Source organism: Sinohyriopsis cumingii, chromosome 18 (genome assembly GCF_028554795.1).
Source record: "Sinohyriopsis cumingii isolate HCF-2022 chromosome 18, ASM2855479v2, whole genome shotgun sequence".
Taxonomy (NCBI): domain Eukaryota; kingdom Metazoa; phylum Mollusca; class Bivalvia; order Unionida; family Unionidae; genus Sinohyriopsis; species Sinohyriopsis cumingii.
This window is the reverse complement of record NC_142978.1, coordinates 63,034,046-63,046,401: the sequence shown is the minus strand read 5'-3', so window position 1 is coordinate 63,046,401 and position 12,356 is coordinate 63,034,046. Positions and strand designations below refer to the sequence as shown.

Below are 12,356 nucleotides of genomic sequence, written 5' to 3'. Positions count from 1 at the left end.
ATACATTTTAGATGCTCAAGTTAAAGCCAAGACATACGTTACACAGCTCATATCGTGTTTACGTCAAGTTAAAAGATTATTGAGAGACCTTTTAGATGCACAGGATATTTTCAAACAGACAACTGACCCAACTTTTAATGAATATATATATATATATATATATATATATATATATATATATATATATATATATATATATATATATATATATATATATATATATATATATATGTGTGTGTGTGTGTGTGTGTGTGTGTGTGTGTGTGTGTGTGTGTTGCAGAATCGAAAAGAATGAGCAGAGTAAATACCAAACATACGACACTATTTACATCCAATTAGGATAAGCTCAAATATAGATGAAATGGAGGACCATGACACTTTGCAATCCCAAATGAACAGTACATAATGACACAAAGGAGGATAGCTGCATAAATCTAAAAAATTTCATTTTACGTATTTGTTCTTTCTCATGTATTGAAAATGTCAAAAGGCCGTGAAAATGAACGTGTTTCTTTGTACAGAGTTAACAGTCGCGTGGAAAGAACATCGAGTCTTGACCTCCGTAGGAGCTTCATCACCGAAGAATGGAACTCGAAAAGTCACAACATGATGTAGTGAAGATTATGATTTTCAACATCAACGATATAGGAATGTTTAGTAAAATATTCGCTACGTGTATAAGTGTTTGTGAATTTGAGAAAATATCGTGTAAATCTATTAGATCCGTGTGCGCTTTGTTCTTAATTTGCCGTGAACAACGTTGATAAACCCTTGTAAAAATAAAATAAAAACAACTAAATTCACATCAGTTCTTATTAAATATAATATATCATTTTCGTCTCTACCAACTATAATAAGATTCTGCAATAACTATAAAAAGCCATTACGTTAGAGCAATTTATCAACGTTATCAACGTTCTGATCCAAAACAGGCTTGTCAGTTACAAGTGGACTAACCAAAACCATATCTTCAGCTAGGTCATTGCCTAGTATAAAATGATGACCCTCAATGGGTAAATATGTCACTGGAGTTTTCTTGAACCAACACATGCATTGTTGTCAACATATGAACGTGCATTCGAAAAGGAAACATATGAATCAGCACACAAAAAATGTAAGTGTAGTATATATTGTTATGTATATCTACGTGTGATTGATTTTTGGCGGTGATTGTGAGTTGTGTATCTAGTTTTCGCCTATCTGACTTTTGTCATGATTGTAGGTAGTAAACAATATATTTGATTTCAGGGGTCTACCTTTGTTTAAGAGCTAGTGGAATGATCCGCTGAAATTTCATAACATTCTACTGCATCGTACGTAAAATGAAATTAGAATATAAAGTGGACTGTGTAAATAAACTAATCATTCCTGTTTTATGATCAGTCTCTGTAATCCGTTTGTTATCATAGTTTATAACCGTATTTGGATATAATTCAAGTAGAATTATTTGTTTAAATCGTTCATTGGAATTAATAAGTGTTCATTGGATGGATTAACACAATATTTTGGAATATACTTATTATTCCTGATCAAAGACATTTAGGATTGCATCAATATTCAAGACCATTGGTACATCAGGGCATTCAATACATTTAGTATTATTTGGGATTCATTTCACAATAATGCGTCTTTTGAATTTAAGCTTTCTATTAAGAGGAAATAACTGTTTGTTGAAATTTACTTTAATTATTGGTTTCACTTTCTTTCTGTTCTTTTTCATAGTGCCTAGCTCCGTTACAAAATGAACAATGCATGCATGTCGATATGCCTGCAGTTCAGTGTGTATGGGGATGTTAAAATAATGACAACTTCTTTTCAAAATAATAGTTTCTCATTTAATTTGCAAAATGTGTGGGTGCATTGATGACAGAAAGTATACCTTCGAGGAGTATTACATCTTTTATTGGTCTTTTGTTAAAAGAAAATAATTGAAAGACGACATAAGCAAACAACATTTTGATGAGATAAATACATCCGTGGTAAACAACAACGGGAGAAACTTGCAGATGTACAGAGAAATGGATTGACAGGAGATACTTGCAGATGTACAGAGAAATGGATTGAGAGGAGAAACTTGCAGATGTACAGAGAAATGGATTGAAAGAAGAAACTTGCAGATGTACAGAGAAATTGATTGACAGGTGATTATAATATAGCTTGGATATGGATCAAGAGATGTGAACATGAATGGACGGACCGACGGACCAGAAAACGGACAAGCGAACCAGTCGGCAAATAACGGATCGATGGGCCATTTGCGTACTGCTGGACGAAGAAAAACCTATAGACGAATTAAAGAATGGAAAGATGTCAAGAGAATTGAGCAAATGAACACGAGTCCATACACGGACAAGCATACGATCCTGTTGAGAGAGTAAGCGAACAGAAAAACGCAAAGTCGAGTGAACACAGATTAGGACCATTCACAAAGTTGTCCAGTGAATAGCAGCAGCACGGCTGTACTTTGCAATCATTCTACAGTATTCTTTCAAACAAGATATAAGCCGTTTCCAAAGTCTATCAGAAAGATGGAACAAGAACACACTCGAATTCAGTGGAGGATAATAAAGTTGCTTCTGTTCTCTCTGATATTATCCTTCTGCATAAATGCCATTACATCAGCCTCCTTGTTACTCTGCTGGTGATTTTTCATTTGCTCATCTAATGCACGCACCATGTTAAATGCACCAATATAGTTTAGATATTTTACAAAATGGAATGATATCTCTGTATGAGATGCAAATACGCTAAAATATATGAATGCGCAACAACAGTCAAAATGTATCCAAATGGGGACATACTAATGTACTTATTATTGTATGGCTGATAAATTTTGTGAATTTCAAACAGGTGAAAAACGAACAATGATGACGATAGCGATCGCGCGTATCACCAAATGTAATCAAATTTTAAAATGGCGTTTTCGTAATAAAAATAAAAGATTAATTTGGCGGTTGGATATTTCCAGCATTCTCGTTTTGACGTTAGTGACAATCTTTTAAGGTCGTATCGATAATATAATGGACTTAATTTCTAAATAAAACATGTTGCATCGATGTACTATTTAACATAAAATTAAACTCATCTGGTAATACATGTAAAGAAGACAATTGTTGTGATTTTCTTGAAGTTTCGTACAGCGACAAATGGCAGACAAATTTCGATATCAGGGATAAAACGTTTTTCTTTCTCATTTCTTTTTCTTCTTATTTTTATTCTTGTTGTACTAAATCATGATTTTTTATAGTAGATCAAGTTTATTGAAAAGTCAACATTTGACAACAAAGCGAAAACACAAACATGTGTGCAGGCTTTCATCCATATTCCAGAAAACCTCTGTACAAAAACATATACATATTAAATATAATCTGGTTGTAGCAATATAGAATTTTACTAATAAAGATATGTTCGCCTTTAGAATCATTCGGAACATCGGCGTCTTTTTTCCGATATAAGCTGAATAACTGCGATTCTTTGAGAGAGACTCAGAGATAATCTAAGTGATACTTCCTAAAGCAGTTAGATTTTGGCGGACTAACATGCAGTTGTATGTAAGAAGAACAGATTCTTATAAAATGACGGATTGAAAAATATAAACATTTTACTATGTTTCAACAAATAATGAAATCACTGCGCTTTTAATAACAAATGTCATTCTTCGAACTTTGCTATGAAAAAAAATTAAGAAACTATTAAGTTGTTGTTAGGAATAAGACGTCGTAAAATCATCGTAATATCAAGAAATAACAATCAAGGTTTTGACAGCAATTAAAAGTTGCCATTCGTTACATACTGTGTTTTTTTCGAGGACGAGACGGATACAGACTAAGGCGTTCAGATTGTTTTTTTTTTTTTTAAATTTCGGACAAGATAAAACGAATGGAATGTTTATGATTATGGTTTGGAAGATTAAGGTGTTGTATGTATGTATGTATGTATGTATTTATGTATATGGTAAATAAGTTTTGCTGGACCAACAAAAGAATCCATAAAAACATATGATTAGCCAGTTTTTAAATTCTTTTTTTTATTAGATGACAAATAAATTTTAATATCTATCATTTATGTTTCTGGATCTGACAAGTAAGAGTTTAACGTTGTTTTTCTGAGTTTGTCGTGGTATAAACTGTCAGTTGCCGATTCACACAGCAAATAACGCCCGAAGGGCGTTATGTAAGCTGTGTGAGTCGGCAACTGACAGTTTATACCACGATAAACTCAGAAAAAACAACGTTAAACTCTTATAATTGAAATTTCAATTATTCGTTATGTTATTTTGTTTGCATCATTACAAATTAGAAATCTTAATTGAACGTAGTAATACATGTTTGGGTTTTTCTGTTACGTAGCTATATATAGCACTTGGGATTGTCCTGCTTGATCGTAATAAGGTCATCATAAAACCAGTCCTTCAACCAATGGAAGCCAAATTTATTCAATTATATTTACAAGAAATGTAAGAATGTTGTTTTCCTTTGATGCTTACTTCGTGTCTGCCTTCACTGGCAGTGTTTATCTTATGCTGTACACGTGACTCTATTTATAGAAGTGGAAAAGTAGTTCTCCTTACCGTTCATACAGAAATGAACGCAATTCATTTTGATCACCTGGTAACATTCTGACCAATGGAAATGTTACTTTCCTGTACCACTACTGCCATTGCAATTATGCGTTATTTAAATAATTAAAAACACAAGTAGACAACTTCATCCATATTGGTCAGTGCATAAATAGATAGGAATATATTTTATTTATTCCACTGCTAAAAATTCAGAGACAGTTCTAAATCTAGCAAAAACTGTCATGTTAAAGTGTTTTATCTGTTATGAGAGTGATGACTGGAAACAGTCGCATACAATCTTTCCCTCCTACTCGATTATATTAGCTGGCATCCTGCTGAAATTGGCAACCAAACACCATGCCTTTTAACTAATAAAATATGCGACTCCCGACTTGTTAGTCAGTGACGTCATACTCACAACAGTGACGTTATTCTCATAACGTCCCAAATTGCAGCAGTAATTGCTTGGTAGCTTTATGGTGGTACAGTGTATCATGGATACAATTACGGAGATTCAGTAAGATGGATGATATTAATCTGCGATCTCAAGAGCATATAGAACGTGATGTTGTCGTCAAAGAACTCAATTTAAAAGACTGACTTTCTTCTTCCTCAAGTGATAATCCGTACAAGTTATTTCTGGATGAATGGATCAATGGCTGGGCGGACGGACAGACAGATAAACAGGCAGATAGATAGATAGATAAATATATATATATATAAATAAAAGGATAGATAGATAAACTCGTACAAGTTATTTGTTTGTTTCTTGATCATGTGATAGATAGATAGATAGATAGATAGATAGATAGATAGATAGATAGATGTTTATGAAGAAAAATAATACCAAGATGAAAGATCGTAGATTTAGATTATAGGACCTGTTGGGTTAAGCTGAATTTTACGCTAACTTTTTAAGATATATGCGAGTTTTGGTTACAGCAGGAGCATGCCAAACACTGGCGTGAGAAAGAAAACACAACAAAGGATCTATAGAGATGGACTTTAATTAGAAATATGGACCATAAAATAGTACCAAACGTTTCATTTTGCACGAGACTGGGCGAAAATGGCACCAAAATCACGACCCTGAAAAATAAATGCAACATATATGTGATATTTGTTTTAATTAGTTTCAGATAGTATACGCTTTCTTCAGATGGATATGAAATACGCTGTCTTATTTTCTTCCTGAGAACGAAAGACTAACTTTATAAGCATAGTTCTCGCCTAATGCTTTGTTTTATGCATCGTGGTTGCATTGCACTCTGCTACTTCCTAAAGATCATCGAACGGTGTAACAAAGTAGTCAGAAAGAAAGAGCGGTGGAGGGTGCAATCATTTCCGTCATAGAACAATTTGTCAAATCCAACTGTAGCGAGTTTACATCTTATTAGAACAGTAAGTCCATTAGTTTTAAATTTAGGGCTCAAAAGACAAACGTTTTAAGGACATGGCCGAAATCACTTGGCTAAATCGATACCTAATTTTTACAATATTTGTACTATTATTTGAACTTTCATACATTGTATCGCACCACGTCATTTTCAGTATTGCAACACGCTTGTAATAGCCTAACTTGTACCCTAATATTTATAAAATATTGATAAATATCTGGATTTTTAATCTTGCCTGTCTAGGTTGTTGGATTATTGAGACAGTTTATTGTTTAATAGCATATTTTGATCATGCATTATTTTAATGGCATGTTTGGATTATGCATTATTTTAATGGCATGTTTGGATTATGCATTATTTTAATGGCATGTTTTGATTATGCATTATTTTAATGGTAGGTTGGATTATTGGTAGGTTTGGATTATGTATTATTTTTAATGGTACTATTGGGATTATGTATTTTGTTTTTATGGTAGGTTGGATTATGCATTATTTTCAATGGTAGGTTGGATTATTGGTAGGTTTGGATTATGTATTATTTTTAATGGCACTATTGGGATTATGTATTTTGTTTTTATGGTAGGTTGGATTGTGTATTATTTTCAATGGTAGGTTTGAATTATGCATTTTTTAATGGCATTTTTGGATTATGCATTAATTTTAATGGTAGACTTGGATATTGTTGAATATCATGTTTGACTTATGCATTAGTTTTAGTCACATGTTTGGACTATGCAATATTGTTTAATAGCATGTTTGCATTGTGCATCAATGTTTAATGGTATGTTTGGATTTTACATTATTTTTTCGTACCTTAAGAAACCGATAGTCATTGCCTATATTTTGTACGATTATTTTCATACAGCGTCGTTCTATTTTGCTAGAGTATGATTACAAATAAGTGTATTAGGTAAGGTTTTCAGTTTTTAAACTCAGTAGACTCAAATGTAAATCGTAGAATGTAAATAGAACGAATAAACTTTCATTAACTCTATCAATACCAAATGATGAGGATGGAATTGCAAGTAAAGCATTCTTGCCGTTTCATATATCCAGAACTACGTATCCAGAAACTAAAAAAATATTGTTCCTGTTTGTCTTGCTTCCCATTACAATATTTCGTATCTTAATGCTCTCCGAATGTAATAATGCTCACTTAATGATAGAATATAATACGAATGGTATTGCTTTCCGAATGATTGAATGTTATTCGTATATTAATGCTATCCAAATGTAATAATGCTCTCTGAATGATCGCAAATATCATCCTAATGCTCTCAGAATACAAAAATGCTCATTTAATGATAGAATGTAATACGCATCTTAATGCTCATTTAATGATAGAATGTAATATGCATCTTAATGCTAATTCGAATGATTGAATGCAATAAGTATTTTAATGTGTTGTGAATACTTGAATGTAATAATAATAATAATAATAATAATAAAATAAAGAGGACTTTGTATAACGCCTAATCTTTAGAAGCTCTAAACGCTTTCCAGCATTAGACAACACCTATAACATAAAAAAAAACCAAAATGAAAACATATAAAGATATGATTACAAAAAACAAACACCATGAAATTAGAAAACATAAACAAATGCTGAAACTATTTAAGGTAGGAAACACTATTAGGTCTTCAAGTTTGTTCTTGCAGTCGAAATAGGTGAATTTTAAGAGCACTATTGAATGAGATCACTGTGTCTTTGTGTCTAAGTTCAGTTGGCAATTCGTTCCACGTTGCTGGGTCCTGGTATGCAAAAGAACGTTGTCCATATGACTTTGTTTTCCTAGGGGGAATAATGAGTATACGATTGTCAGAAGAGGAGCGTAAGTATCTTGCTGGTGTGTACACATGGGTGAGGTCGGATAGGTATGTTCGATTGGACTCCGTTAGTGAAACGCAGCACAGAGAACAAATTTTGTGTTTGATTCTGGATCGAATGGATTGCCAGTGTAGGGTACAGAGCAGCGGGGAGGTGTGCTCTGATCGCGATACTCTGAGGATAATCCGAGCAGCTGTGTTTTGAACATTTTGAAGTTTCTGGGGTAAATATTGAGATGAACCAGACAGAACTGAGTTACAATAGTCCAGTCTTGAAAGTACTAATGAAGACGGGGCCCCGAGTGGCCGAGTGGTCTACAGCGCTCTCTGTTACGGATCACTGTCATCTCACCTCTGTCTGCGTGGGTTCGAGTCTCGGATTCAGACAATGTGGGTATGTGAGAAAGCTTGCCAGTAGCTTCTCGTGGGTCGGTGGTTCTTTCCGAGGTTTTCCCGGGTTCTTCCTCCACCATTAATACTGGCAGCCATGTATAGCCTATCGTGTGCTGGAAAATGGCGTTAAAACCCTATAACAACAACAACAACTATTGAACACACTAGTGTTTAAGGGGCATTAACTTAAATATATCTGCGAATGGAGCTGATGCGTCTCAGCTCAACATATGCAGCCTTGCATATGTTCATGTCATGTTGGTGCAATGTGAGAGTACTGTCCAGAGTAACACCTAGGTTTCGTACTGACTGCGTGAATTTAATGTCGGTGTTGCTGATAATTATTGTTTGAGGTAAAGGATGTGAATGAGAAAGTCTTAAATATGTATCCTAATGTGCCCAGAATGTATGAATGCAATGTGCATCGTGATACTTTCCGAATATTTGAAAGAAATACACTTCTAAATGCTACGCGAATGATTGAATGCAGTAAATATCTACATCATATACGAATGATTGAATGTAATGCGTATATTAATGTTCTCCAAATGACTGTTTGGATGCAGTGCGTACAATTGTTCCAAGCGGCTTAAATATAAAACCAATTAAAAGAATAGCGTGAAGAGATCCAAATGTCCGTTGATCGTTCCGGTGGCTACATGGATAGAACGTCAACCTCGGATGCAGGAGGTCGCGGGTTCGAACCCCGGATGAGTCAAGCCAAAGCGCTAGACATCACTATAAACTGTCACACTGCAGACATCGTAGCGATATGACTGAACAATTGCTAAAGCTACGTTAAAAATCCAAATCACACACACACACACACACTCCTAGGTGACACTTACCAATAGCTTCTGAGTCAACGGTTAGCCCAGCGTATACATTGTTCAACGTGTATGCCAGGTTATCGTTTGTCGCATTGACTCGCCGTGGTCTGTTCACGTCTCCACGAAGCAAGGGCAGAAACGCAAGAAGAAAAAAGACTAAAATAGAAATATAACTTTTTTCAACTAGGTATAAAATTTGTTTCAGCTAATTAAAATTAAATTTATACAGTTAGGCATTTATTTCAATTATATAAAGCGATATATACCCAACAATATAATTTTAATTTCTTATTTAATGCAATATATGTCCTGTATATGGTACAAATTACTGCCTAAATAAATCAACATGTATAAAAGAGGAAGTTGGAAACAATAACAATTATTATTATTATTATTATTATTATTATTATTATTATTATTTTAATGTTTAGTTTTTTTTAAATGGTTTAATGGGAGGTAATTTGACTGTAAACAAACAGAAGGCCCAAAGAAAAACAGAGAGAGAGAAAGAGAAAGAGAGATAGAAGTGGGAGGGTGGATAAGAGCATACATACGGGGTATGGCTGCGGTTAGTCCTAATCCACTGTCTAAATCGCGCACAATGATGGGTGGTTTGAGAAAGCCAGCCTGTTCAGATACTGAGCACATCAGCAACAGAGCAACCAAAGCTGTCCAGGACTTCATCCTGGATTGAGAGATGTATAGCTGTTAAACTGAGTTGGACGAAACAAGCTCTGATAATACGAATCAGATACAGTGAAAATGAGTATCAGAGATTGGCAGCGAGCTGTGAAATATTATCACAGAACTGTGAAGTAGAATATTGCAGAGACAAATTTATGAAAACTAGTGTCAGAGAAAATAAACCTGCTATACTGAGCACCACAAACAGAGGTTTGTGCAAGCGCGTTATCAACGCAGAGATAGTGCATCGCCGACAGAAACAGTATATCAAACTGAATATGAAAGAAGTACATTTAAAACAAGTTGTGATATTGAGGAGGAGAAACAGAGTCTCGTAACTTAATGTCAGAGACCAAAACCAATGAAATTATCCATCAGAAACAAAGCTATGCGTATGAACCGGAATCAACAGGATATAGATCTGACTTAACAAATGAGAGATGAGAACCGTAACTGGTATGGAATTTCTCTGACAATGTATTGCATTAAGGTGATTGTTACGTGTATGCCATCTAGATTTGACGTCAGCTGTTTACATATTTTCCTTCGGTACCGCTGATATGCGAGCTTGCTTTAATCAGGTTTGAATGGATTGGCAACAATGACGGTAAAAGTTATTTTGAAGGTGGTGAAAGGGAAACGAAGCAACAGGTCCTAAAAGCAACACATATATCATATCCGATTCGAGAAATACAAGAAAGGCAACCAACGTGAAATAAACATAACTCATTTACCAGATTCTGCTCTGCTGAAGTTTCTTATAAAAAGTAAATAAAACATCCCGTAATATCGCAGAGCAAAGCATTCAGCTACCATGGGTTGCAAATATCTTCACTGGTAAACCGTCACATGGAGTAACATATTTTAGTAATATGAAGGATGGAGTCAGATATATAGAATGCGTCTAAACCGCAGTAAATAGTTTGAAAAATGTCTATTAGAAAGTCAACAAGTCAGAAAGAAATATATGTGAAAACAAACATGTTTAACCGTCAAACATTTAAAACATTCATTTCACTTTTAGATATAGAGAAACGAAATGTTGATAAGTAAACAATGTATTAAACTTAACCTTTTATGATAACGGCTAACTTTAGAAAAGTGAAAAATAAAATATCAAATGAAGCTTAAGCAAATTATACGCCAAACAACAGAGAAAAGATGAAGTCGCAGTTACCTTACCCGTTTTACGATAAACAAGCGTAAAATACGTTAAAAATAAATGCGCTTTTGCACTGTAAATTTCTGTCCAAGCTTCAAGTAAATGAGTTTGGCCAATCTCAACGCCTCCTGACAAAACTTTCCTTTACTTTAATTTAATGCAAGGAAATTGGTTTGCCCAATCATGTTCTAGTTACCCTCCGGCCGTTTCAAATAAAAAATAGTGTTTCCTGATATTAATATTTCATCCAATGGTGATATTGAAACCTGTAATTTCCTTCTTCCTCACTTGCAAATTTGCACCATATACAGTGTTCCATCCCGTTTTATTCTCTGGGCAATTGCTTTAAGCACACACACACACACACACACACACACACATGTTCGTACGTACGTACACACCTACCTACCTACCTTCCTAAGTACCTGACTGCCTACCTATCTACACACACACACACACACACACACACACACATACATACATACATACATACACACATACATACATACATGCGTGCATACATACAATATACACGTACGTAAGTACATGCATTACAAAGCTTCGCATAATTTTACATGACTGTATATGACACAGACATATAAATGCATTCATACATAAATAAGTATGTACATACATCAATTTCGCATAATTTTATAATGTCGTGTGTAACACAGACATTCACATTCATACATATCACAATACGTATCTCATATAGATGAACGAACTAAAAGCTATGCGGAATTTAAAGAAATAAATTTAAACAAATAAGGAACTCGAGCAGGGAAAGAACTATAAATTCTCAAAACAAAATTTGAAAGCATAGATATGAACTTGCTAAACGTATGCAAGGAATGAAGTCAAAGCAATATTGCACGTTGCAAAGTTGTATTTAATGTCATTCCAACTTTTGATATGTTTCTCAAACAAAAAAGAAAAGAAACCCCCCCCCCCAAACACAGCTAACCTTGTATTATTTAAAAGGGAGTTCCCTTAAAAAAGTTGAGGCTGAAAAGAAAAACTATTTTTCTCATATTTGGGACCAATCAATCATATTTACATGCCTGATACATACATACATACATAAGTACGTACGTACGTACGTACATACGTACGTATATATATTTAAGCTATCCTACATGTTCGAAGTACTAATGCCGGTTATAATTTTTATATTTTAATGCTAATTTGAAAAGTCTTTTAAAATGTAATGTACGAGTTTGTTTTATTAACAGTTTGTTATTGTTAGTTGGGCCACACACACACACAAATTAGAATGAAACACAAAGTAAGTTTTATGTTATGTGGCTTTTCTGTTCTCTAGTATCAGATCATAGTGATATACTGCCTCTCTTGGCCCTCAGTATTACGAGATTAGTGTTAGGACTGGTCGGCCTTGTGTCAGGATAATGTGACTGGGTGGGAAATCATGCTTGATGTCTGTGGCATGATGCCCCAGTGCTAGACATCACTATAAGCTGTCACACTCCTGACATCGTATCAAT

The 12,356-nt window shown here is 34.3% G+C and overlaps 1 long non-coding RNA gene across 1 annotated transcript; it reads right to left on the bottom strand.

The window, feature by feature from the left end:
* Positions 1 to 5,553: 5,553 nt before the first annotated feature.
* On the bottom strand, positions 5,554 to 10,469 carry LOC149776782 (uncharacterized). The gene is made up of 3 exons (XR_016416258.1): positions 9,563 to 10,469; positions 9,027 to 9,164; positions 5,554 to 5,650 (listed from the first exon to the last, which is right to left on the bottom strand). It is a non-coding gene; the product is annotated as an uncharacterized LOC149776782 (long non-coding RNA).
* Positions 10,470 to 12,356: the final 1,887 nt, after the last annotated feature.